Source organism: Dermacentor albipictus, unplaced genomic scaffold (genome assembly GCF_038994185.2).
Source record: "Dermacentor albipictus isolate Rhodes 1998 colony unplaced genomic scaffold, USDA_Dalb.pri_finalv2 scaffold_25, whole genome shotgun sequence".
Classification (NCBI taxonomy): Eukaryota; Metazoa; Arthropoda; class Arachnida; order Ixodida; family Ixodidae; genus Dermacentor; species Dermacentor albipictus.
Genome location: NW_027225579.1, coordinates 808,514 through 835,772, shown reverse-complemented (window position 1 = coordinate 835,772; position 27,259 = coordinate 808,514). Strand labels below are relative to the sequence as shown.

Below are 27,259 nucleotides of genomic sequence, written 5' to 3'. Positions count from 1 at the left end.
AAAAGTGATTTTTATAACCGAATCGATCAGCTTCCGGACCCTTACATACTCGCAGGCGATTTTAACGCCCACCACACCATGTGGGGAGACTCACGATGTGAGGCGAGAGGTCGTTTTATTGAAAATTTTCTTGTGAATTCCGCTGCTTGCCTCTTCAACAAGAAGGAGCCAACCTATTATAATATTCATAATCATTCATATTCATCAATAGACCTGTCCATTGGCTCGGCTTCAATTTTCCCGTACTTGCGATGCCATGTATACAAAAATCCCTATGGAAGTGACCACTTCCCTATAATGTTAAATTCAATGCCTCAACATGAATGCCCCCTGCATACACCCCGGTGGAAACTAGCCTCCGCCGAATGAAACGACTTTAAGGAAGCAACTTACTTATCACGGGGTCTTATCACTGATTTTAACATAGACAATGCAGTAGCATATTTTACTTGTTTTACAATCGACGCAGCTCAAAAGTTCATTCCCCAAACACAAGGTCTCTCTTGTAAAAGACGGGTACCCTGGTGGAATGAACAGTGCAGACTAGCACGAAAGAAACAAAACAAAGCGTGGGGTTTGCTGCGTCGCTTCCCGACTGCAGAAAACCTCATAGAATTTAAACTCGCAAAGTCACAAGGAAGGCGCACACGGAGACAGGCAAGGAGGGCTAGCTGGGAGAGGTTTCTCTCGGGCATCACTTCCTACACCCAAGAGTCCAAAGTATGGAATGGCGTACGAAAGATAAAGGGCGCAACAAATCCACCCTCTGCCCCTAGTGGACGACCAAGAGACTACCTTGGAGAACCAGGCGAACGCTCTGGGCGAACAGTTCGAACATGTATCAAGCTCCACACATTACACAAAATCATTCCTCAAATATAAACAATTAGCTAAACTTAGGACACTTGATCGTAAATGCCGTCCGGATGAACCAAATAACCGTCCTTTCAATAATGCCGAGCTTAACGCTGCATTGAGCACATGTAGAAGCTCTGCTCGGGGGAGCTAATAGAATCATCTATGACATGGTTAAGAACTTACACGAAGACACACAAATGACACTTCTGGCACTTTTCAGCTCTATTTGGGCTTCCGGATACCTCCCATCCTCAAGGAAGGAAGCTATTGTTATTCCCGTCTTGAAGCTGGGCAAGGACCCTTCCTTGGCGGCAAGTTATAGCCCGATAGCTCTTACAAGTTGTCTTTGTAAGCTATTCGAAAAAAATGATTAATCGTAGACTAATACGTTTCCTTAAACTGAACAATATGCTTCATCCCTATCAGTGTGGTTTCAGAGAAGGGCGGTCCACGACTGATCATCTTGTATGCATTCAAGCAAATATCCGCGAAGCATTTGTGCATAAACAGTTCTTCTTATCGATATTCCTCGATATGGAGAAGGCGTAAGACACGACGTGGCGATACGGGATTTTGCGAGACTTGTCGCGGATGGGCATCCGTGGAAATATGCTAAACATAATAGAAAGCTACCTGTCCAAACGTACCTTCCGCGTGAACATCGGCAATGCATTGTCGCGACATTTTATACAAGAAAATGGTGTACCTCAAGGAGGTGTGCTCAGCTGCACACTCTCTATCGTGAAAATGAACACCCTTCGTGCTTCATTACCTCCAGCCATTTTTTATTGTGTTTACGTAGATGATATACATATAGGTTTCAAATCCTGCAAGCTTGCAGTGTGTGAGAGGCAAGTACGACAGGGCGCAAACAAAGTATCTTAATGGGCAGACGAAAACGGATTTAAAGTGAACCCGAACAAAAGTTCTTGTGTGCTTTTCACAAGAAAGAGAGGCCTCGTTGCAGATCCCAATATCGAAATGTATGACCAGCTAATCCCTGTAAACAAAGAGCACAAGTTCTTAGGTATCATACTTCACTTTAAACTAACATTTATTCGACAAATAAAGTATCTCAAGGTGAAATGCTTAAAAACAATACACTTACAGAAAATTTTATCCCATACAACATGGGGCAGGGACAGAAAATGTTTGATGAATCTTCACAAAAGCCTCATTTAATCACGATTGGACTACGGTGCCGTGATTTACCATTCTGCAGCCCCGAGCCCGCTAAAGATGCTAGATCCGGTTCACCATGTAGGAATTCGACTGGCCACTGGCGCTTTCAAAACAAGTCCCATTGAAAGTTTGTATGTAGACTCAAATGAGGGGTCACTCCATCTCCAGAGAACATACATCAGTCAAACATATTTCCTGAAAGTCCACTCTAATCCTGAAAATCCGTGTTTTAATAACCTTAACGATATGAAATATGATACACTCTTTCGTAATCGTTCCTCTGTAAGACAGCCCTTCTCACTTCGTGTGAGGGAGCTTAGTGTTGAAATGTATGTCCCAATCATCAAACATCGTCTAATGCCTCCAGCTAAGCTGCTACATCCTTGGGAGTGGCAGATGATACAATGCGATATATCTTTCATGCAAGTTACAAAACACGCTCCAGAGATTGAAATCCAAATGCATTTCCGGGAACTCCAGCACAAACACTCCTGCACGGAGTTCTACACAGACGCATCGAAGACACACGACGGGGTGTCCTATGCAGCGGTTGGTCCATCCTTCTCGGAATTCGACGTACTGCATCCGGAAACTAGTATCTTTACGGCTGAGGCCAATGCAATATTGTCAACCATGAAGCATATAAGGAAATAAAAACTAAAAAATATCAGTTATATATACGGTCTCCCTAAGTGTTGTGAAGTCTTTGATATCGTTCTGGAAGCACAAAAATCCTGTTATAATTGAACTCTATTCCGTGTTATGTAAAGCATATATATGTAACCAGCAGGTCATCATATGCTGGGTGCCGGGTCATAGGGGCATCGAAGGTAACGTTCTGGCGGACCAGATGGCCACATCAATTGCGTCGTATTCTGTTCATCCTACTGTTGCAATCCCTGTCACAGATCTGAGGCCCTTCTTGCGCAGGAAACTGCCAAACTACTGGCAACGCATGTGGGATGCGGAAATGGATAATAAGCTCCATCTGATAAAACCACAGTTAGGATTTGGCCCTCTGTAACAAAATCACGCCGTACAGATGTCCTATTATGTCGTCGTAGAATAGGACACACATTTGGCACCCATAACTTTTTACTCACTGGAAATGACCCTCCAACCTGTGGCAGATGTGGGGAGAGGCTGACGGTGCTCCACGTCCTCCTGGAGTGTCGGAAAGCCGAATCTGAGAGAAGGAGACATTTTTCCTTAGCATACCGTCAACACATTCACCTTCATCCTGTAATGTTTCTCGGTCCAGAACCACTTTTTAATACAAACACTGTACTAGGCTTCCTCAGAGTTGTTGTTCTACACGTTATTAGTCCCATACATTCGTGGCGCTTCCTCTCTTGAGAGGATGCCCCTGGGATAGTCATACTGTACAGCACATGCCTCCAGGCCCTTGTGTTTCAAGGCCTCTGGCGAGGCAGTAGTGCTCCAGGTAATTTCACCATCTCACATATCTCTTATAATGCATCATTCTTTCACGATGGATTTTATTGCTCATAGAACATGTCATTATCATCGAAATCCTATAACAGATAGATTTTATGCACTCTAGAGCGACTATTTTTCAGGCCCCTTTACAGCCACGTCACATCAAACTCATTGAACTCATAACTACATTGCGAATTCATCAACGCTGCTTCGCGCTCTTTGGCGTATGCTTCGCATCTGGCCCTTGCGCCAATAAAAACCAAACATTATTTCATTCATTCATTCTTCATCGAACTCATGATTACACTGTGAAGTCGTTACCACGGAATGGCGCTCTTTGGCCATACTCGGCCCTTGCGCCATAAAACATCAAACATTCAACTATGTTTTATGTCAAGACAGGCTTAAATCATGTTGCCCGATGCTGTCACTCTCTAGTAAGCATATAAAAAGAAATTTAAACGCGACCTAATCTTGTTTGAATACTAAGGAGTACTGTTTATGTTATTCAAAAAGATAATAGGAGGGAGGGGTTAGCAAAACGCACAGCAAATAAAATGACTTCGAAAAAAATCGCAAATCGAGTCAGATATTCTCAAGTACAAATAAAAAGGAGATAGATAAAGAAGCAAATATTTTCGATTACGAGCTATTTCTATGAACTGATAGCAAGCTCAGTGGCATGATGCTCGAATTTCGTCACAATTGAGATTCTCTCTTAGCAGCTCGAAAGTCAACCTCAACTGTCCTTACATACTCTAAGCCTGCGCACGACACCTTAGTGTTGTTTCATTGCTTTAAAGAGTTTGTTTTCGTTTGGATGAGAGACACCTGCATCTCGGCATCAGCCAACGCTGTATTTTGAGCTCAAGCTCCTTCAAAACAGCGGCAGCACCCTTCCTTTCCCTTTCATTCCTCAATGCGTGGGTCCTTTTTGTTCGTGTCCTCCTTCCGCCACGCGTTCGCACAATAGACCATTTGAAGCATTTTCTTGGTCAGTTGCACAGTCCAGGTACAATTTTTCGAACTCCCTAGGGGCCGCGAAAACACTCGAAAAATCGGCTATTTAGAAAAAATAAATGCATGTCATTTATGCCCTTAAGGGCTCAAACTGTCCCAGGCACATTCGAAAACACTCTGAAGGCCTGTTAGTACACGTATTGGACATATCAATGCTCGTACTTTGACAGGAGATACCGGGTGCACGCGTGTATAATTAAGGAATGCATACTGCGTCCGTACGCACGTACGTGGCAGAAACGTGGAGGCTTACGAAAAGGGCTCTATTGAAATTAAGGACGACGCAACGAGCTATGGAAACAAGAATGATGGGTGTGACGTAAAGGGACAAGAAAAGAGCAGATTGGTTGAGGGAACAAACGCGAGTTAATGACATCCTAATTGAAATCAAGAAAAAGGAATGGGCATGAGCAGGACATGTACTGAGGAGAGAAGATAACCGATGGTCATTAAGGGTTACGGACTGGATTCCAAGGAAAGGGAAGCGTAGCAGGGGGGCGCCAGAAAGTTAGGTGGGCGGATGAGATTAAGAAGTTTGCAGGGACGACATGACCACAATTAGTACGTGAACGGGGTAGTTGGAGAAGTATGGGAGAGGCCTTTGACCTGCAGTGGGCGCAACCAAGCTGATGATGATGGCTGTGTCTCGTGGCATGGCCCCTTCCCACTCTTGTTATGCTTCACTGCAATAGTTTTGCGTATGCTTCACCAAACAACATTTTGTACTGAGGCGAAGCTGACTATCGGGAACCGGCATTATGCAACGCTCCGTGCTTTCCAAGCTTCTAAGCCAATCACGAGGTCCACAAAGGCGGAGTCGGTGCCATTGCTGAGAGCGGTGAATTCTTTCAATGGAAAACACGGCACCCAGTGGCAAGAAGCATAATAGCGAACGCCGAAGCAGCTAGGTCTAGCGTTGCCGCAGTGGTGGCTACGGGTGCCAGCGGATCTGCGTGCGAGAGCGCCGGTTCGAGTCGGCGAGGTAATCAAAACGGCAGCGGTGGTAGCTGTGATTAATGTCCTTTCGTACCTGCGGTCACAATGAAAAGCACCGGGAAATCGGAAGGCGAAGGGTTCTTGCGTCCGAAACTTCAGACGTTCTGATACATTGCCTCTATGGAGTGCATGGTGGTGCCGCGAAGCTGTGCAAAATATCGGGCATCCGGCAAGTCAATCGTTGACTGTCCACTGGCAACTCCTCCAGCTGAAGACTGGCCATCAAAGATGATTCATTACGATTCCTGTCTGTTACTCGAGCCAGCATTACCGCGACTTTGGACCCTTTCAACAAAATTACAGCTAATTTTCCCTGACAGAGGTACAAATTTTCCGAGTATTCCCTGAGTTTTTCCAGACTACTCAATATTCCTTTTCACTTAGTTCTTTTTTCTAAAAATGGAATAGAACCGGACAAGTAGCTATTTATTCTTATACAAGGATGCTTTCTGCAATGAGTGGTTAAGTACTAGCGACAAGATTTAACTGCGGAATGCTTTCATCATCGGGCAAGTGCTTTAATTTCCCGGGTGAGTCTCTAATCACGTCCTGCATTTAGTACCTCAGTTTCTTGTATATTAAGGCCCTGTTCACAATAATATTAAAGCCTTAGAGAGTCTCAAACACTAATTTGTCACTTTAGCTTGACTTAATTTTTTACTTTAATGTCCCTTTAAGGTAAGAGGCCATGTAAAAGTGTCACTCTTCCAGTGTTTTGACCTAATCTTGGCAACTTGCAAAGCATGTGACAAAAGCGAAATACCTGCGTGTCACTTCCATATATCTTTTATTACCATGAGCTTGCCAAGCTACTGGTTCGCAAGTGCTTCTAGATTTCTGTGCCTCTGTTTTCACTCTGCCTGTCCTGGGTTTTTGTGTTGCTAGTTTGTGAGGAGCTGCTCCACACAGCTTGTACAAAACTTAAAGCCAACCTTTACCCCCTGCAAAAATGCAAATAAAGAATTATTTTTGTATTTTTCTTATGCATCTTTCTATGGATGGCTACGCAGTTACATCTGTAAGTGTTTGTATGTATGTTATCTTCTGTAGACGTTGAGATCTCAAACGCGTACTAATGCCATGCCAGCTTGTGTACTTCAGATGCGTGCATTGTGTTGCACGTGTCTTCTTTTATTTCTCCCTTCTCTTATATTTCTCTAGATATTTTATCCTCTATATCCCGAAGTTAAAAGTTGTAGTCGTCACCATTATAAGGGGATAAAATCTTCTTTCATATATCCGTTTAAATAAATACAGTATACTCAACCGTAGGCGCTGACTATTAGGAAGCTCCAGGGCCCAAGCCTCCTCCTTAAAGTGTCATTACTGGAGTTCTGTTACCCACTTCATTTGAGGTTACTTTTGAGTTGCCTCTACCTTTTCACTTAAAATTTTATTGTGGCTACAAGCCTACTGCATCGTCGTTGATGTGCACGTGCATGGCTTTTAAGTCATAGTTTCGCTTTATTTGTGCGAATTTGGACAATAGGAGGACAAGGGCAATAAAAGTACCAGCGGTAGCTACCTCATCCGTATTTTCTCTCCTCAAAATTTTTCTAATTTCCACTGCGAAAACCGTGCACAGGCAATATATTTTAATTCATACACACGACAAAGTTTATTATGTTTTTTAAAGAGAAAAAGGGAGCCAACGAACAAATATTTTTAATGGTATGGATAGCCTATGCCTCGAGAATGAATATGTTGCTGTACATTCACCTCACTTCAAATTGCTTCGCGTGTTTTCTGATCCTGGAATAACCTGCAGACTTCAGTGACCCCTTCGGCAGCGTCTTTTATTAACGGCATGTGATGTGCACCTGAGTGTGCATGTGTCTCAGCATTGCTTGGCTTTCCAGTAGGCAATGCTAATGACTCATTCAAAATTAGTAATAATATAGGGTTTGAAAAACTTGTCAAGCCCAACCTCCCCCGAATATATATATATATATATATATATATATATATATATATATATATATATATATATATATATATATATATATATATATATATATGATTTGGGGAACTGGTCAAGCCTTCCCTGGAAAAATGAAAACTTTCCAGCTATGTACCCTGCCATTCTGAAACAATTTAGTGTCCCCAGGCTCTGTGGACGTGGATAAAACGGTGATGGTGGTAGATAGAGCGGGGGTGGTGTTGTGGATCAACAGGGTGGTGCATAATGTCACAGATGGCAGTGTTAATGTACAGCGACTTGTGCCATTCTGCAGTGGTAAACTGCCCCAATTGCATACATAATCTTGGGGATCCTCCTCCCCCATTTCTCTGTTGTGTAGGCATCGCATGTGCGGCAAGCGAGTGGTGTGGGTGCCCGGCTGTGACCGCGCAGGGATCGCCACCCAGATGGTGGTGGAGAAGAAGAAGATCTGGGCTGACCAGGGGCTCACACGGCAGCAACTGGGACGTCAGCCATTCCTAGAGGCAGCTCACGCATGGAAGAAGCAGTTGAGTCACAGGTACCTTTGTGGTCCCCTGGTCACTTCACTTTCTGGTATTCCTGATGCCTGATAAACTAAATTTTTTTGGCACAGCAACCGTGTTGACTTCAGTGCACTTCACACAATGTGATCTTCACACAATGTTTAATAGCCTTAAGGAATGCCATAGTGTTACCAACAGGCCAGAAGTTTTTCTCCTAGAAGGAGTTGGGGGCAAAGTGTTGTGCTAACTTTATGTAAATCATTAAAAACATGGCTAATGTCTCTCTCATTTACTGATTCACCTTAGCGTAGTCCCTTATTGGGTTGGAAAAAACTTTAATAAACGTCCTGCAGGACGCACGTCAGTGCGCAGTGGGAGTCTCCCACGCAGGGACCGACAGGAAGTACCTGGCGGCCGCTGCGCGAGTTTGCTGGACGGCCCATTGCTGGTCTTGTAGGAGCGGGCTTTGTATGGTCTTCCACTTGTCGGAGGTAGAGTCGGGTGGAGCGTTTCTGCACTCCCAGAGCACATGTGCGAGTGTCGCAGTCACCCCGCACGAGGGGCACGCATTGTCGGGGTAAACGTCCAGGTAGGTGATTTGTAAGGTGGCGAGGTTTGGATAAGTATGTGTCTGCAACAAGCGTAGCGTTAGCGCCTGTGGGCTGTTCAGTTTGGGGTGCGGGGGCGGAAAGAGACGTCGTCCCAAGTAAAAGTGTTTCGTGATTTCATTATACGTTGCTGGGGCGTCCCTGTTCGCCTCCAACTCATCGAGACCTGGTTGCCTGGGGGTGAAAGCGCGGTCGGTAAGCGCGCGCGCAGCGTTGTGGGCTGTCTGGATGAGGTTGGGCTGGGTGCCCTGGATCCGACCCAGGTGAGCGGGAAACAGATGAAGGGGCGGTGTTTGAGGGTGCTCGGATCAGCGCCGCGGAGGACGCGTAACGCCTTGTCGGAGACTACTCCTCTCTCGAACGCTTTGATGGCCGGTCTAGAGTCGCTGAATATTGTCTTCCGCTTATCGTTGAGCATTGCCAGGGCTATGGCCACTGGCTCCGCCACCTCCGGGTCACGTGTGCGTACCGTGACGGCATTTAAAGTCCGTTGTGAAGTCGAGGCCGCTACCGCGGCGACGGCTCGGTTGCATCGGTAGGCAGCAGCGTCCACGAATGCGAGGTCGTCCGCTTTCTTGTTTATGTGTTTGAGGAATGCAGTGGCCCGGGCTAGGTGCCTGCTTCGATTGTGTTCCGGATGTACATGTCGCGGAATGGGTGCGATCGTGATCAGGTCGCGGAGTTCGCGCGGAACCGGCGTAAACTCCGGTGGATCCTGGGTGTTCGGTGGGATGAAACCTTGCTCGCGCAAGGTGTGACGGCCGGTCTTGGTCATCGTCAGTCGTATCATCTGCGCTCTCTCCTGAGCCTCAGCGATCTCCTCGAGCGCATTGTGCACCCCAAGCGCGAGGAGTCGATACGTCGGCGTGGTGATCGGGACCCGAAGAGCCCCTTCACTACCTGTCGCATGAGAGCATTGAGCTTGTCACGCTCCGATTTTTTATGCTTGTGCATTGCTGCGACGTATGTAAAGTGACATAGGACGAACGCGTGTATGACACACAGCAGATTATCTTCTTTGAGGCCATAGTGATGGTTGGCCACTGTGCGTACGAGTTGTATTGCGTTGTACGTTTTGTCGTCAGCTTGTGGATCGTTTGGATGTTTGGAGTCCCTTATGTCTTAGCAATATTCTGGGAGAGTATGTGAAGAGCTGTGTTTCTTGCATAACAAGTATGTATAGTTGTTAAAATATTTGAAACATTGGAATGGAGTGCTGTGAAAATTTTCAAATAATAATAAATATACTTTTCCAATGCTCTGCACTGATGTAGGAAGGATTGACAAGTGGATTCAAAAGAACAAAACTTTATTATTTTTCCTAATCTTGAATTGGTAAGCTGGGAATATAAAGCCTTGGTAGTGTAATTACAAAGCTTTTGAATTCAGCAACTTTAAAATAAGGAAAACTATTCTATTTATTGGCATTAGTATTTGCTTTGTGTTGAAAGACCTCTGTCCAGTCACTGCTACAAATTGGCATTTCATTTCGTTGCTGTGAAACAGCTTGCATGCACTTAGAATAAACCAAAATTAATGGGCTTCATGGTTTGATAGGTTAGGCAATACAGTACAACCTTGTTGATACGTTTCCTAATATTGCATACGTTTTCCTGGCGCCAACATTTGCAATCGAGGAAAAAAAGAGAGACCCAGTAGAGTTACGCTCATTTTTTACCTGTTCATATATTTCTAGAAAACATGATTTTTCGGCACCAACGTTCAGTGCGTCACAAAACTGCAATCGTATGATACGTTTTCCAGCAGCTAGATGCCATGTAAACAAGAAAATGCACGAGGTGCGTGTGATTGGAAACAGTATACAGCTGCCTGCTGTGGCAGCTTCACCGCAATACTCACCCGCCCGTTTCACGTGAAAATGCAGGTGCACACTTTGTTTCTAGTTTCGGTACCAGCAAACCTTCTCCAGGGTCGTCGCACGCGGCATGCACACCTATCACCGCCAGTCCTGTTGCGATGAGCATCTTGGCCCATCTTTTTCACAGCGCGTGGTGCTGCTGGAAGTATGGTACACGTGTTTAATGGGCGGCAACCGAAACACGCCACCATTTCTTACTGCAAACTGCGATAGTATACACTTTCCAGCCATTAGATCCCACATGAACAAGAAAAGGCACGATGCTTGCGCGATTGAAAACGGTAGATGCAGCCCGTCTCACGCGAAAACGAAGGCATGCACAGTCTCCTATTCTGGTTCAGTCGAGCCCGCTTATAACGAACCTGAGCGTTACGCGGTGTCTGTTCGTTATACCCCGAAGTTCGTAGTAAGTGGACAACAGCTTAAAAAGAAAAAAAAGTGGCTAGTAAATACAAAAAATATATTTCTTTGCAAACAAGTTTGCGATGCTCACCTGTTTCTGCAGTGCAGATTCGATGAGGGCAGTCTCCAGTTTATTTAAAGCAAAAGCGTGCTCCTCTCCGAGGGGCTTGGCATAGACAAGTTGCCTGAGGCTCTCTATGTAGCCCATTGCTACAGGTGCGCTTATGGGTGCTGGATCCAAATTTTCGTCGTCGTCCGATTCCCCCCACCATGTCGCTCCCCGCCCACACTTCGCAAGCGATGCCCTCTTCCGTGCACTGTTCCGCAATATCAGCGTCTTCATCAGCAGAAATAAAGTCATTCCAACCAGTGTCGTAGGCACCCAGTTGGAGTCGACGACGAACTGCCACTAATCGCCGCCGGGCTGATCGTCTTCGGAGGCATCAGGCTCGGCATCAGGCACTGTGTCGACGAAGCTGGCCTTGCAGAAACAGTTTCGCACGCAAGCGGCCGTCGCCTCTGCCCAGGCCGCCTTCGCCATCTCATCGGCTGAATGCAGTGAAACTCGGTGCGGCAAGTTGGCAGCCGTACGGTCAAAAGCAATGAGCAAGCGATCCGCAATGCGTCGCCTATATTATGCTCTAAATGCACATATTAGGTCCAAATCAAGCAGCTGCAATTTCGAAGTGGTATTGGGCAGCAGGAAAAGTAGAGTAGCTGCTGTCAGAGAAATTCACACGTTGCGTGCTCAGCAATTGTCGAGCACGAGCAGCATGCGCTTTCCTTGCCTCCGCATGTCACAGTCAAACTGGCCCACCCACTCTGCGGATAAATTGCGCGTCATCCACACCTTAGTATTGTGCCTGTAGCGCACAGGTACACAGCTCCGAAAGTGACGTAATTTCTTTGATTTTCCAATTACAAAGGGCGTGCGTCGCTCACAGCCATCCATATTAGTACGCAGAAGTACTGTAACACGCACTTTACTCTGCTTGCCGCCAGCACACGTGTCGCCTTTCATGGCATGCGTCTTGTCCAGCAGCATCTGATAACATAATGCAGGCTCATCAGTGTTATACATGTCCTGCTCCATGTAGCTTTAAGCAGCGCATCCTCTACGTCTGCATACGTGGCCTTCCGCAGGCGCTTTCTATTCGTCGAGCCAGCAGCAGAGCTGGCAATCTTTTCCTGGTTGTTTAGAAACGTCGAGATGGTTGATTTAGACAGGTTTTACTTGTTCACCAACTTGAATACCTTGACACACTTCCTTCGTTGCGATGTTCAGTGCTTTTCGTTTCGTGACCTCGGCAGGCACGGCATTCCCGTCCGCCATCCTGAAATACAACTTGGGCCCGACTAGAGTGAAGCGTGGAAGTGAGGAAGCATGGAGACTAATGTAACGAGGCCTGCTTTGCAGTAACGGCCAGAAAACAAAACTTCTGAACTTTAGCCGGCGCCGTAACGCGCGCGTAGAGATAATGAAGGAGTGCAAGAAAGAATGAGAAGAGGGGTGCGGAGTTGATCTTGGAAGTCACACGCTGGCACTTACGGGCAGCACACAACGGCGGAAAGAGGGTAGCGGGGGGGCATGAAAAGGATAGTTCACCTACGATGAGACTTGGGAAAACAGACCGTGCGTGCAAAGGAGTCAGAAGTCATCCTTATTTCGCATCGCAGCGGTGGGTTTACAGCATCCGTTCGCTCTAGCTTATTGGCACGGCTCTAAGATGTTCGTTATATGTGCGGTTTCATGCCATTAAAATAATATATATTTTGATGGTTGCACGACTCTTGTTCGTTTTAAGCAAAAGTTAGTCTTACGTGGGGCCGTCATATGTGGGCTCGACTTTACTAGCAATTCTCCGCCCAGGTCGTCGCACACTGCATTCACAGCCATCGCCACCAAACCTATTGCGATAAGCATCTTATCTGGTTTACAGCACATGGTGCGTAGTGCTATTGGTAGCGTACTGCACGCTTTTAGTAGGCGAAACAGTGAAATCTCGATATTACGAACTTCAAGGGACCGCAGTAACTTGTTCGGTATTCTGAAAGATCGTTATAGTGAAGGACCCAAAATTCATTGTTCCGCCCGTCAATCCACCGGTTCATAAGTTGTCACCCACGAAAACATCGCTGTTGGCTATCAGAACGCTCTGTTGCTATTTTCCATTGATTCCACTGCCACGCACCACCGTATCACCGTATAATAAGAGTGATGTGTCTGAAAAGTGCAAGGTGTGACCGTGTGGCATCCCCATGAGTCCAGAAGTTACATTTCACGACGCGCGTAGCTAGTACGGCCGCAGGAAGAAGTGCGAAAGGAAGAGGCGCACACAGAACGAAGAGTGAACGAAAGAGATATGCCTCCGTTGCTACGCGACACTTTTCTGGGCGGAGCATGCACTCGCAAAACCTGATGCATCACTTCCTCCAATCGTCTGCATTCTTTTTTTTCTTGAGCACCGTCTGGGGTTTTCCGAATCCATGTGCCACGGCATCTGCTCTCTGTGCCTTGTTGTCTGCTAGCCTACTGTTTCGGCTGCTGTGAAGGATACACGGAAATTAAAAAGACCCCAGATTTGTAAATATTAGTTTGTAGCACTGAGGCATTGTTAACATCACAGGGAAGCTGAATAACGATAGTTATTCTCAAAAGTTTGGTATTCAGAAGTTCGTAGTACTAAAATACAGTAATTTTACATTGAAACTATAAGAAGTCAGCAGGGGAGTTCTGAAAAGTTATTTTATCTAAAAAGTTTGTTAATGTGTTGTTCGCAATAAAGAGGTTCCACTGTAATTCAAATGCGCCGTAGTTTTTTCCTGCAGGTGGTACGATGTGGGCATCACATTTTATTTCGGCGGCATCCGGTGTTGCCCATCAGCTTGATTTCATTTCGGTTTTCTGTCGCCCTGTTGAAACACCACGCAATAGGAAAACAACAAAACGCATCTTAGGGCACCGGAGCACTACCAGCTTGACGTTTGTCCGCGTCTTGTGTTGCAACAATCCGTGCGACGCTTTGCATTACATAGGTGTCAACAGCAGTTGAGTTTGTCAAATTTTTTTTAGTTATTTCAGATCATATGTTTTCCCGGTTAGTACGTTTTTTCTCGTGTTTTTTTTTTCTTCAAAATGTATGAACGAGGTTCTGGTGTACTAAAGCATGGATACACAATGAACACCAATAACAATACAGCACGCTTTTAGAGTCTAAGGCATTTGATACAGCTAATCTTTCAAACCTGGTTCTAACTTGCTCAACTTTATGTCATTTTACGGAGCTTCTATTTGTCTGCATAATGCCTATAAGGAGTTTTTAGCGCCTATTTTTGGTGGTTAAGATGCACTTCTTTGCTGCCTAAAGATCCAGCCTTGCTGACCATGCAGGAAACAGGCCAGCATTCTTGGCCAGCTGAAGAGGCTTGGTGCAACCCTTGATTACTCACGCTACATGTTGACTATGGATGAGGTAAGCTTTGTTGCATCACTTTTACTGATTGCATGGAGTGAGGACATCACTTTATTCACTCAAATATTGTGAAAGATCAGTGTGGAATCTTTGTTATGTTAAGCTGCTTCCAAGCACATTCAGTGATAGAATTTGTACGGAAATATCCTTTGTGCAACCGTATATGAAAACACTGTTCTACAGACTGTGATACATTTGTTAGTTTATGAAGTATTATGGGATAAAATGTTCCGGCTAACTTCTATGACCTTAGTGGGTAGTTACGATTTGTCAGATTGGCAGCTGTTCACAATCACTGTCTCTCGGCAAGGTGTAATTTGCGGCTTTTTATACAACGAACGTGAAGTTAAAGAAAGTTTACCTAGTTTCCACGCTATGTGCACCTATGACTGGCCATGAAACAGCACATTGAAGGCATGAAAGTCAGTATACAAATCATACTTTTGAGTACATACAGACTCTAGTCGTTAGGCTTGTTTGAGTTGGAGCTGGCCTGGCAGTGAAATAAACCTCTATTTCTGCCTTGCACAATATTTCTACCACTGTAAAGTACTCTGACCCAACCCGTCAAAACAGTATCAGTAACTTTCGCTCTATGTGGACATAAAGCAGCACACACTGTACAACGCATTCTCTGTCAAAGTAAGAAACACTTACTGAACTCTCATCTCTTCAAATGTACCAAACCTTTGCAGCCTTGGAAAATTTGTAAAGTTGTAAATAACTCAACCTTGTTAACTTTGACACCTGTTAATTTAGTAAATTGGGACAATTCAAACTCGTCACCTAGTTTTGTTAGACATGCACTGTTCATTGGTTTCAAATGCTTAGTAAAGTCGAAGATTGGGCTTGTTCGTTCTGCGGGATGGATGGATCGATGGATGTTGTGAGCGTCCCCTTTGGAGCAGGGCAGTGGGTTGCGCCACCAAGCTCTTGCTATTTTACTGCCTAATGGCCTGGCCTACCTAGGTTAAAAAGAGGCAAAAAAAGGGGAAAAAAAGCACGATGAAGTCCCATAATCAAAGTTTCTCACCCCCTGTTGTGAACGTTGTTTTTGTACATCTCCCTACGTTTCTCTACTTTTCTTCCACCAATCCTCCATTCACCTATTACTAATCTCTATTGCGGACATGTTTACTTTCCCTCTGCTCTCGCTGAACCCAACAGCTTCAAGGAGGCCAGTGGTGCCCAAATCAACCACTGGGTAGACGTCGTCACACTCTAATAAAACATGCTCCATAGTTTCCCTAGCTTTACCGCAGCAAGCACATGCTTCGTCTTCCTTCTTATATACCGCTTTATACATACGTGGCCTCAGGCATCCTGATCCTGCTTCGAAAAGTAATGAGCTTTCCTTTGAGTTACCATAAATTGTTTCTTTGCTGATTTTGTTTTTTCCTCCTAAGTAGTTAATTATGGCAGGTTTCTTTTGCATTGCGCCACCCATGAGATTATTTCAGCATCTCTGACTTTCCGCTTGACGTTCCTTGCTTCTGTGTTTCCCACCCTACAAGCCGTGTACTTGTTGGTAAGCTTCTTAGTTCTTTTCCCCCAATGTGAATCAATGTTTTTTCTATACAGATACCTCAACACTGTGCCAGCTCATTTAATTTCTTTTATATTCCTCAGTCGTTCTTCATAATCAGTTTTACTGTGAGCTTCCCTCACTTCAAAACTCCTCCAATCCATATCACCCTGCATAGCTTCATTTGTAGTCTTCCCGTGAGCACCCAATGCGAGGCGTCCCACTGACCTTTGGCTCCTATTGACTCCTGATTGTACCCCTGATTTCAAGCAAACAACCGCATTTCCAAAAGTAAGTCCTGGAACCATTACACCTTTCCACATACCTCGGATGACCTCGTACGTAGTGTATTCCCATAAAACTCTGTTTCATTATGGTTGCATTTCCCTTCCCCTTTACTGTTATAGTTTTTTCCTGTGTTTGCATATATCTATTGCCTTTGTTTATCCATATACCAAGGTGTCTATATTCTTTTACCCAAGGTATTTCCTGGCCCTGTATTGCCACTGTCTGTTCACTGTTTTTATTGAATACCATAACACATGATTTTTAACACTATATTTCAAGCCTAAATTCTCGCCTTCCTGTCCACAGATATTAGCCAGACGTTGAAAATCACTTTGCTTGTTAGCTAGCAACACAATGTCATCCGCATAAAATAAACCTGGAAGCTGCTGCCCTACTACTGTACCCGCTTGTTTGCATGAGGCATTAAACCCGATATTGCTTCCGTCTAGCGCCCTCTCCATCATCACCATGTATATTATAAACAGCAATGGGGACAAAGCGCACCCCTGCCTGAGTCCCTTGTTGATATGAACTTTCTCCTCGCTCCTCATCCCTTCCCATTCAACGCAAACGGTATTTTCTAGGTAAATCTCTCTCAAAAGCTATACATTTGTCACCTAAGCCTTCCCCTTCCAGAATACAGCACAAAGTGTTGCAGTCTGCGTTGTCATGTGCGCCTGTGATGTCTAAAAAGGCCACAAACAACGGTTTGCTTTCTACTCTTGATATTTCAATACACTGAGTTAGTACAAATAAGTTATCATCCAAACGCCTGCCTATTCTGTAGCCATTCTGAAATTCTACCAAAATGCCATTATTCTCTGCCCATGCTTGCAGCTTCAACATAATTGCTTGCATTGCTAACCTGCATAATGCTGATGTAATAGTCAACGGTCTATATGAGTGAATTCTCTCTTTCACCCCCTTGCCTCTTTAAATTAGTTCTACTTTTTCACCTGCTGCCTGGTATTGGTCTATCTTTTAATGTCCTTTCCGCTGCTTTTATCAGAGCTTCCTTACTTTTTGGTCCTAGTTCATTAATCAGCCTAACCAGAACCTCGTCTAGTCCTGTGGCTGTGTGCTTAGGAATTTTCTATTCGGTCTTCTTCCAGTCGAACTTAGTCAGCACCAGCTCCTTTCCACCTGGGTCTCTTTCATGCTCTTTTTTTCTTCAAGTACAACCTCGTCATTGCCTTCGAAAGATTAGGCTGTTATTCTTCAGATGTAATTTATTGCCACTTCTCCTTCCAGTCTGTTTCCATCTTCGTGTAGGACATGGTGTTGCATTGTTGTTGACTTCCTGCCTAATAGTTTAACGTGGTTCCAAAATATTCTTGGGGCGGCGTTATTTTTCTCACGTATTTCTGACAACAAACATTCACTTTCACCTTTTATCTTTACTTGCACCAGCATTTGAACTATAGACTGTTTCTCCCGGTAGATTTCTCATTTACTGGCTACTTCATCCTGCGGCAACTGCACTTCTTTTGCCTGCCTGTGCTCTCAAAATTGTGACAGTGCCACCTGGGCAGTCATAGATGACCACTGATTTTCAACTAAGAATGTTTATTACCATTGAGAAATAAGTTGAACCTTAATATATTTAACAGCACGGTGATCGCGAAATAGTTCCATATAGCCAGAATTCGATATATGATATTACCTAAAGAACACGTCAAAAACTTCTGCAAATCAATCAATGAACCAAGGGTGCGATTGGGAATCGTTGTTCGGAGCGCGTTTGTGGTTGCGCCGCGAGCAATTGGCCTAGGTCGCGCTGGCTTCATCAGCGGGGTGCGCACGATCGATTGCACCGCACACAATTTTAGCCTAGGCAGCACCGACTTTGTCCATGTGAAGTCGGTGCGGCCTAGGCCAGTCGTGCTTGGCACAACCAAATGAACGCCCCGAACAACGATCCCCGATAGCGCCCTAATGGTGGTGCAGTAAATACTTATTTGAAGCTTAAGACAAAGTATTTATTTATTTAGCTGAAAGTACTGTAGCCATGCAGGCTGCTTCTTATTGCCAGCCGCATGCTTAAACACGGAGTCCTCAACATAGTCTAAATGATCCACAAGCGATAGGCCGGTGCCCTCTATTGCGCCGCAGTAGCGGCATAGAAGGGCCAAAGCAGCTACAGTCACAGTCGAAGTCGGGAGCGGCGCAACATCAGCGTTTTCAACATCAACCTCAGCAGCATCTTCATTTGGCTGCTACTTTTGCTGCAATCTCTACGTTTTTTAATCAAATCATTTTAAAATACTGTTTAAGTGCCGTCTGCCAAAGCATCCATGAGTGAGCCCACTGAGCATGCGCGCGCATCTTTACGGATGCAAACTAGGGGCGCTATTCTGGACATTCCGCCATTTTCTTCGATGCGTGACGTAGGCGCGACGCAAACAAAATGGCGCTGGTGGCCCGGTTTTGCTTACGTAACGTGACGCCAACTTGACGTTTCGCCTAAGGAACTGAAATGAGGGCACTCAATGTAGCGTTATCGGTAAAGCAAAACAGTTTTCCTCCGCAGTAAAAATAAAGCAGCTATCTCAAAGCGTATGATTATTCTGTCGAAAACGCTTCTCGCTTCCGTCGTCTGCTGCGTACAAGCCGTCGTCTGCTTCAGTAGCTCGGATGCGTGCAGGGGCGTAGCCAGGGGGGGGGCTTATGGGGCTTCAGCCCCCCCCCGAAATGTTTTCGTGCTGTCATGTGCCGCCGACCAAAACAACTCCCGGCGCCAGAAATCATGCTCGATTTTGTCTAGAATGTCCTTAATTGACGCTCGAAAAGACATTTTAGCTCGAACATTGCTAAATCGGGCTGGATTTCGGGGCAACGCCCATGCATCGGGAGTCGCATATCGTAACGCATGGAGCCCCACCGGGCACAAAATTTCAAGGGCGTTTTGAAGGCGAGCGGGCTCGTCTGGGCAGCTCGCGGAGGCCGCGGAATCTACGGAGCGCTTGGATTTCAATTCTGAAACGTTGTGGGTATAAGGTTCTCACAACATTTTGATGCGAAAGGTCCATTGACATTTTCAAAGTCGTGCTTTAGATTTTCAATTCCGGAACTTTGTGGGTTTAATGCTGTTTGTTAATACATTTGACGCCAAAGGTGCATCGACTTTTCTAAAGTCGTACATCGGGCCATACAACGAGACAAGCCAAATCAACACACTATCAAACAAGTTGACAAAGCACGCAGCGAGGTCCGATGAGACAAAGCGTTGTGGTGGTTATTTGTGCCCTCAGGTCACAGAAAAGAATATAAATTTTTTTTTCACCTGCACCAAAGCATCCATGTCAAGACACTAAAGCCACCATTGTAACTAAGTTCTTATTTATTTTTCTACCTAGACTTTTATTCGCGAGGATATATTGAGCCTCTTTCTCATTTCTTTTTCTTCTTTTTTTCTCGCAACCCGCGGTCTGCCGATCCAGCCAGAGCGCATGGGTTTTTCTCGTGCTGCATCGATAACCGCGCGGCGCACTTGGATGCGCGTTTGTTTTTCTCTGGCCGACTGCATTTTCGCCTGGCAGAGTTTTGGACGTTGTCTGGCTCGTGCCAGTGGGGCCCTGGAATAGGGGCTCCAACCATCGTGCCTTGTTTTATTTACATTAATAAAGTTTTACTCTCTCTCTTCTGGCTAGCAGACGAGGAAAAGAAACAATGCATAGTCGCTCACTGCCAGCACTGCGGGGACTCGATGGATTGCAAGGCGTTCGCTTGAGCGCAACCTCTCCGGAAAATTTTGTCTCGCCGGTGTAGGATACCGAGCAGTACGCGTATGGTTTTCTCAGGACCAAGCGTCACACGTTTTCTTCGATATTCCTTCGGTAGCCACACTAGGTGCCCAAAGTAGGCATTCGATTGTAGCCAACATGCTTTCCATTGCGTTATTCTATTTCGCCACCCCCCGCCCACAAAAAAAAGAACACATTGTTGCGGCGCAACGAATTTTCGCAAGGTGAAAGTTCGATTTTGTTACTTCTTTCGCGGAAAGTAATGGGCGACGGGACGCTTCAGTTGCCGGATACTATTTTATTATTGCGATAGCAGCTCTATGAAGAATCCAGGTATATTCCTGTCGTTGCCCTCATGTTCCGTATAAATAACGGCCAAGGGCGATAACATCGTGACCGCGCGCCACATGCTCTATGTGCGAGTGAAAGCGTGCGGGGGGGAAGGGGAGGGGGTGAGCCGACGATGGTGGCTGAGTCTTGTGTGCGCAAGGGAGAAAAGCGGGGAGGAAGCGCGCCGCCTTTCGTCGAACGCGATACATTTTGGGAGTGGAGGGAGGGGGGGGGGGGGGTGCTGTGATCTGTGAATCTGTGGTTGCGCAACCTGTTTATTTGCCTTGTTTGACGCATTATATATAGTGACTTTTTCATAGGTACGTAGATTTATTGGTGACTTATGCGTATATTTAAATATCTTGTTGCGAGGTGTTGTGCATATGCGCAGTGAACATTGTTTCCAGTGACAATTTTTTGCCCTGTATCAAGCTGTATCTTCACATTTGTACATTCCATTGTATCTTCGCATTTCTAATGTACGAAGGCGAGTCAAATGAAAGTGAGACAACCCGCCCCGCGCAATAATGGTTCGGTTCATTATTTTCGAGGCATACGCGTAGCACATACGCATCTCATTTACAAGTGACATGCACAGGTGAGGTTAAATGTTCTTTAATGCTCTCATACACAGGGTTGAATATGGTTGCGTGACATAATGGACACTTCAAAAGTTGAACAGCTTGGTATCGTGAGGTTTTTGACAAATGAAGATGTTTCCCAAAAAGAAATTATTCGCCGTATAGCTGCCGTATGCGTTGAACATTGCGTGTCATTCGCCACTGTGAAGCATTGTAGCAAACTGTTCAAAGAAGCACATGAAAGTTACAAAGACGATCCATGGCCGGGCCAAAGCCACCGTGCAATCACCCCCAACGCAATTGAAAAGGCCGTGGTTGCTCAGTGGCTATGGTGTTCGGCTGCTGAGCACGAGGTCGGGGGAATAGAATCCCGGTCACGGCGGCTGCATTTCGATGGAGACGAAATGCGAAAACACCCGTGTACTTAGATTTAAGTGCACGTCAAAGAACCCCAGATGAGGGTGACGACTTTTTGTCTGCAATTGTGACCGGGGATGACTCATGGCGCCGCTACTACTAGCCTGAAACACTACGGCAAAGCTTACAGTGGGAACATTTGAATTCACCACTCCCAAGGTAAACAAAGGCCATCATTTATGCCGGAGAAGCGCTGACTTCTTGTTAGATCGTTAGGGGCCACTATTGCTCGAATTTTCTAAACCTGGAGAGACTCTAAATCGTTTAAGATATTGCGAAAGATCGGATCGGCTGCGTGTCGCAATTAAGAACAAACGACGTGGAAAATTGAGCATTGGGGACATCTTGCTTCACGACATTGCGTGTTCCCACGTCGCTAATGTGGTTAATACAAAACTGGCAAAGTTCAAGTGGGAAATGCTGCAACATCCCTCATGCAGCCCAGACCTGTTGCCTTGCGTCTTCCACATTTGGTAAAATTTGAAGAAACTGCTCAAGGGAACCAGATTCGTGTCGGAAGGTGACGTTTAGTCATTTACAGATTTTCGAGGCAGCAACCCAAGGAGCTTCATGAGACGGGAATTACGCGACTCGTTAGTAGGACAAGTGTCTAAATACTCATGGTGACTACTTTTAAATAAAGTACCCCGTTTGTCATATATTCGCTTTGGCTCACTTTCATTTGACTCGCCCTCGTATATGTTGCAGAACTCCTGCTTTTCATATGTGCTCTCTGTTGCGACTATAATTTCGGAGCAATTACTCTCAATGCACAACCGGTGACAGCTGCTCCTGCGCAATACATTCTAACAAAGGAAAGCGTCATTGAGATTTTCCCCTGGTCGTTGCATATGTACAAAAATGTAAACAAGGTTGTTGAATGACAGATATATATATATATATATATATATATATATATATATATATATATACTGATCCCTCGACTAATTTTCTAAGGAGCAGGCTGAGCTGCAAAGTGAGCCCCCCCCCGAACGAAATTTCTGGCTACGCCACTGGATGCGTGTCCCTGGAAAATGGAATGAGTCATCGCATGTTGGAGCCAACGCGCTTGTTTTCCTTCTTGAGACAACATACGCGACCTACCAGTGGTGATGCGTGCACGTTCTAGGCCACGTTATCGCTATTTCGTGAAACGCAAGTGACTCAGCCCAACTCGGCTGGCTGAGAAACGGCCGCATATCACCGATAGCGTTGCGCGCGCCAGAGATATCCACTAGAGCGACGCAAGCGCCGGCGCTGCCATCTCTTGTTCATTTCGCTGGTTACTCGCACCGCGGGAGGAAACTTCAAGGCGCCGCCTTGCGTACATTTCTTTTTATAAGTTAGAAAGAGGCCGTTGTCATAACTTTTGATTGTGCGAAAAGGCATTAATCTCGATTACAATACAAATGCAGCAGTGAAAAGTGGACAACATTGCTGAAAGTTTGCTATATTCAACCAATATTATTTCGTATTTACGCATTCTTTTAAAAAACGATGGCCCAAAACACAAATGCCAACACCACCCGAGAGCGATGCAAATACTATGAGCACGCGTTATGAACAAAAGATTTTCGTGGCGCCAAACGACGGGGAAAACGTGGCGATACGCATTCCTCTCGGCTGCCATTGCATATGGCTGCCCATTAGCATAATTCGCGCGGCTCGTCGCAGCAAAAATTATGGCGGAAAATCTCAGCAATGGCGGCCCTGCGCAACGTCACGCATCGTCAAAATGACGTTTACGAAACAGCCCTTCCTGTGACGCTCCTCATGAGATATTCCTTCAGCCAATCAGCAAGCTGGCATGGCGCATATCTTGAATCGCCACCACATATTCGCGCAATTGCAGATGCATTGCACTGGCTTCTGCACGCTACCGCTCACATTCTTTTTGAAGCGCTAACGTCACAATATATCTGCCAAGGACCAAAAAAATGTATTAGTCCATAACATTTGCAGCACCACGTCACGTTTCGTCATCTTGATGAAAACGCAAAATTGCATTTTGCAATACTTCCGCTTCCCGGCACAAATTTCAAAACACGTGACCTTTCGACAGCCAATCAGAGAGTAAACATGGCGGATAATGGCGGCCGTGCAGCCGCCATGCGTGTCGAGAATAGAGCCCCAGGAGTTCTTGCGAGGCGTGGCACCGAGGAGGAGTCAGTGTGTCAAATGCAATGCGTCATTGGCGTTGTCGAACTAGCCAAGCTGCTGCGTGTATATGCCGCTAACTTCAAATGGCGCCCTCGATGCGATCGATGTGTGGATCTATAGTGCGCAGCAGTCGGGAACAACCATCGTGCCACCACTATCTTGGAGCGTTTTGCGAGAAAGCTCACCGCCTGTAAACAGAGCGCCCGTGGTCTGGGGTGGCAGAGTTTGATACATGTATGTCCATTTTACGTCCTACCCCGTTCGAAATAAGAAATGCATGCGATTTTCCAGGTGATATGGAAAGTGTTCGATATACGCAATAATTAAATATATCCGTGTTCAATATATCGAGGTTTGGCTGTAGTGTACAGGGTGTCCCAGCTAACTTTAGCCAAGGCTTAAAAATACGCGAAAGCGCTTTACATAGACAGGACCGAATGCATGTTGTTGGCTATTGTATGAAGTAAGTCTCACTATTTTTGTATTCTGCTTGATTGTATAATTAGTAAAGATTAATAATGAACCAACTTTGCAATTATTAACTTCAGAACAAAATTTCCTGTGCGAAAGTATAGACCATTTTAGAAGGCATCAATTTCACCAGCATCTAACTCCCAGTTATTACGTAATAACCTTTTCTGCATTCTAAAGAAAGCCTACAAAATATGAAAAGAAGGATGTGACATGCCCGCTTGTGTACCACAATGGTAGTGCTCTCAAATGTGCCAAGTATAAACGAACACATATTTCAGGAATGCATTTGTGTTTCCAGCGACAGCCATTGTCTGTATTGAAGTCGTTATGCTTTTGAAGTTGTTGATGGAGTTGATGTTGATGTTTCTGATGTTGCGACGGGAGTTGCTGAGGTAGTGTTTCCATCAGAATTGGCCTTTGATTTTTTTCGCAGATTGACACGGTAATCTGTGGGTCGCTGGTGCATTGCGTGCTTTTGGAAAAGTTGTCTGGTGGCAAAAGCATTGTGCCAGGCATTACAGGAGGCTCTTCTGAGGCTGCTGTGACGCGATAATGAATCGGTGCTACTGTCATATGGCAGGGTGCAGCACTTGGTGCCTGCGACAATTCTGCAGGGGCAGCAGCTCATTTGGGTGCCATGCACGGAAAAACATTTGTGTTTCGAAGTGGCTTGGTCTCCCAATGTACGTGGTTCATCCACTGCTGCTGAAAGTGGATTGTCTTCCTTATGAAAAGAGAACACGTTGGTGGTGGTTTCCTTTCGTTGCCTTGGCGGGAAGGCAGTCTGCTTCATATCACTGCTAGAAGTATTCATCATCATCATCATCATCATCAGCCTGGTTACGCCCACTGCAGGGCAAAGGCCTCTCCAATATTTCTCCAACGACCCCGGTCATGTACTAATTGTGGCCACGCCGTCCCTGCAAACTTCTTAATCTCATCCGCCCACCTAACTTTCTGCCGCCCCCTGCTACGCTTCCCTTCCCTTGGAATCCAGTCCGTAACCCTTAATGACCATCGGTTATCTTCCCTCCTCATTACATGTCCTGCCCATGCCCATTTCTTTTTCTTGATTTCAACTAAGATGTCATTAACTCGCGTTTGTTCCCTTACCCAATCTGCTCTTTTCTTATCCTTTAACGTTACACCTATCATTCTTCTTTCCATAGCTCGTTGCGTCGTCCTCAATTTGAGTAGAACTCTTTTCGTAAGCCTCCAGGTTTCTGCCCCGTAGGTGAGTACTGGTAAGACACAGCTGTTATATACTTTTCTCTTGAGGGATAATGGCAACCTGCTGCTCATGATCTGAGAATGCCTGCCAAACGCACCCCAGCCCATTCTTATTCTCCTAATTATTTCCGTCTCATGATCCGGATCCGCCGTAACTACCTGCCCCAAGTAGGTGTATTCCCTTACGACTTCCAGTGCCTCGCTGCCTATTGTAAATTGCTGTTGTTTTCCGAGACTGTTAAACATTACTTTAGTTTTCTGCAGATTACTTTTTAGACCCACTCTTCTGCTTTGCCTCTCCAGGTCAGTGAGCATGCATTGCAATTGGTCCCCTGAGTTACTAAGCAAGGCAATATCATCAGCGAATCGCAAGTTACTAAGGTACTCTCCATTAACTTTTATCCCCAATTCTTCCCAATCCAGGTCTCTGAATACCTCCTGTAAACATGCTGTGAATAGCATTGGAGAGATCGTATCTCCCTGCCTTATGCCTTTCTTTATTGGGATTTTGTTGCTTGCTTTATGGAGGACTATGGTGGCTGTGGAGCCGCTATAGATATCTTTCAGTATTTTTATATACGGCTCGTCTACACACTGATTCCGTAATGCCTCCATGACTGCTGAAGTTTCGACAGAATCAAACGCTTTCTCGTAATCAATGAAAGCTATATATAAGGGTTGGTTATATTCCGCACATTTCTCTATTACCTGATTGATAGTGTGAATATGATCTATTGTTGAGTAGCCTTTACGGAATCCTGCCTGGTCCTTTGCTTGACAGAAGTCTAAGGTGTTCCTGATTCTATTTGCGATTACCTTAGTAAATAGTTTGTAGGCAACGGACAGTAAGCTGATCGGTCTATAATTTTTCAAGTCTTTGGCGTCTCCTTTCTTATGAATTAGGATTATGTTAGCGTTTTTCCAAGATTCCGGTACGCTCGAGGTCATGAGGCATTGCGTATACAGGGTGGCCAGTTTCTCTAGAACAATCTGTCCACCGTCCTTCAACAAATCTGCTGTTACCTGATCCTCCCCAGCCGCCTTCCCCCTTTGCATATCTCCCAAGGCTTTCTTTACTTCTTCCGGCGTTACCTTTGGGACTTCGAATTCCTCTATACTATTTTCCCTTCCATTATCGCCGTGGTTGCCACTAGTACTGTATAAATGTCTATAGAACTCCTCAGCCACTTGAACTATCTCATCCATATTAGTAATGATATTGCCAGCTTTGTCTCTTAACGCATACATCTGATTCTTGCCGATTCCTAGTTTCTTCTTCACTGTTTTTAGGCTTCCTCCGTTCCTGAGAGCATGTTCAATTTTATCCATATTACACTTCCTTATGTCAGCTGTCTTACGCTTGCTGATTAACTATTCTATTTCTATTCTATTCTAACTAGTTCTATTCTAGCTGTAGTGTTAGAGGCTTTCATACATTGGCGTTTCTTGATCAGATCTTTCGTCTCCTGCGATAGTTTGCTCGTACCCTGTCTAATGGAGTTACCACCGACTTCCATTGCACACTCCTTAATGATGCCCGCAAGATTGTCGTTCATTGTTTCAACACTAAGGTCCTCTTCCTGAGTTAAAGCTGAATACCTGTTCTGTAGCTTGATCTGGAATTCTTCTATTTTCCCTCTTACCGCCAACTCATTAATCGGCTTCTTGTGTACCAGTTTCTTCCGTTCCCTCCTCAGGTCTAGGCTAATTCGAGTTCTTAACATCCTGTGGTCACTGCAGCGCACTTTGCCGAGCACGTCCACATCTTGTATGATGCCAGGGTTACCGCAGAGTATGAAGTCAATTTCATTTCTAGTCTCGCCGTTCGGGCTCCTCCACGTCCACTTTCGGCTATCCCGCTTGCGGAAGAAGGTATTCAAGCGGCATTCTTTCCCTGACTGGCGTGAATGGTACCACAGTCTGAGTTAATGCAGCTTGGAATCCTGGATGCTCGATCACTGGGCGATGCTGCAGTAGACGTGGCTTCACTGTGCGCTTCCAGTGATAGGCATGTGCATGGCAAATTCGAGCTACCATACCTGAACGAAGCAATTGCGTGAAGCATGGGCTGTGGAATGAGCTTCATAGAAGAATCGCGTGACTTGAAACTAGGTGGCGGGTCGCACATACTACAAGGAAGCAGTAAGTGCATTCGATGCTTCAACGACAGGTGTCCGACGGCGTGATGACGATGCGCATGACGCGAAT

At 45.5% G+C, this 27,259-nt stretch overlaps 1 pseudogene; it reads left to right on the top strand.

Annotated features, from left to right (window-relative positions):
* The first annotated feature begins 7,803 nt into the window (after window positions 1-7,803).
* LOC135914822 (collagen alpha-1(XV) chain-like) overlaps window positions 7,804-27,259 on the top strand; it is a 131,386-nt pseudogene continuing 111,930 nt past the window's right edge.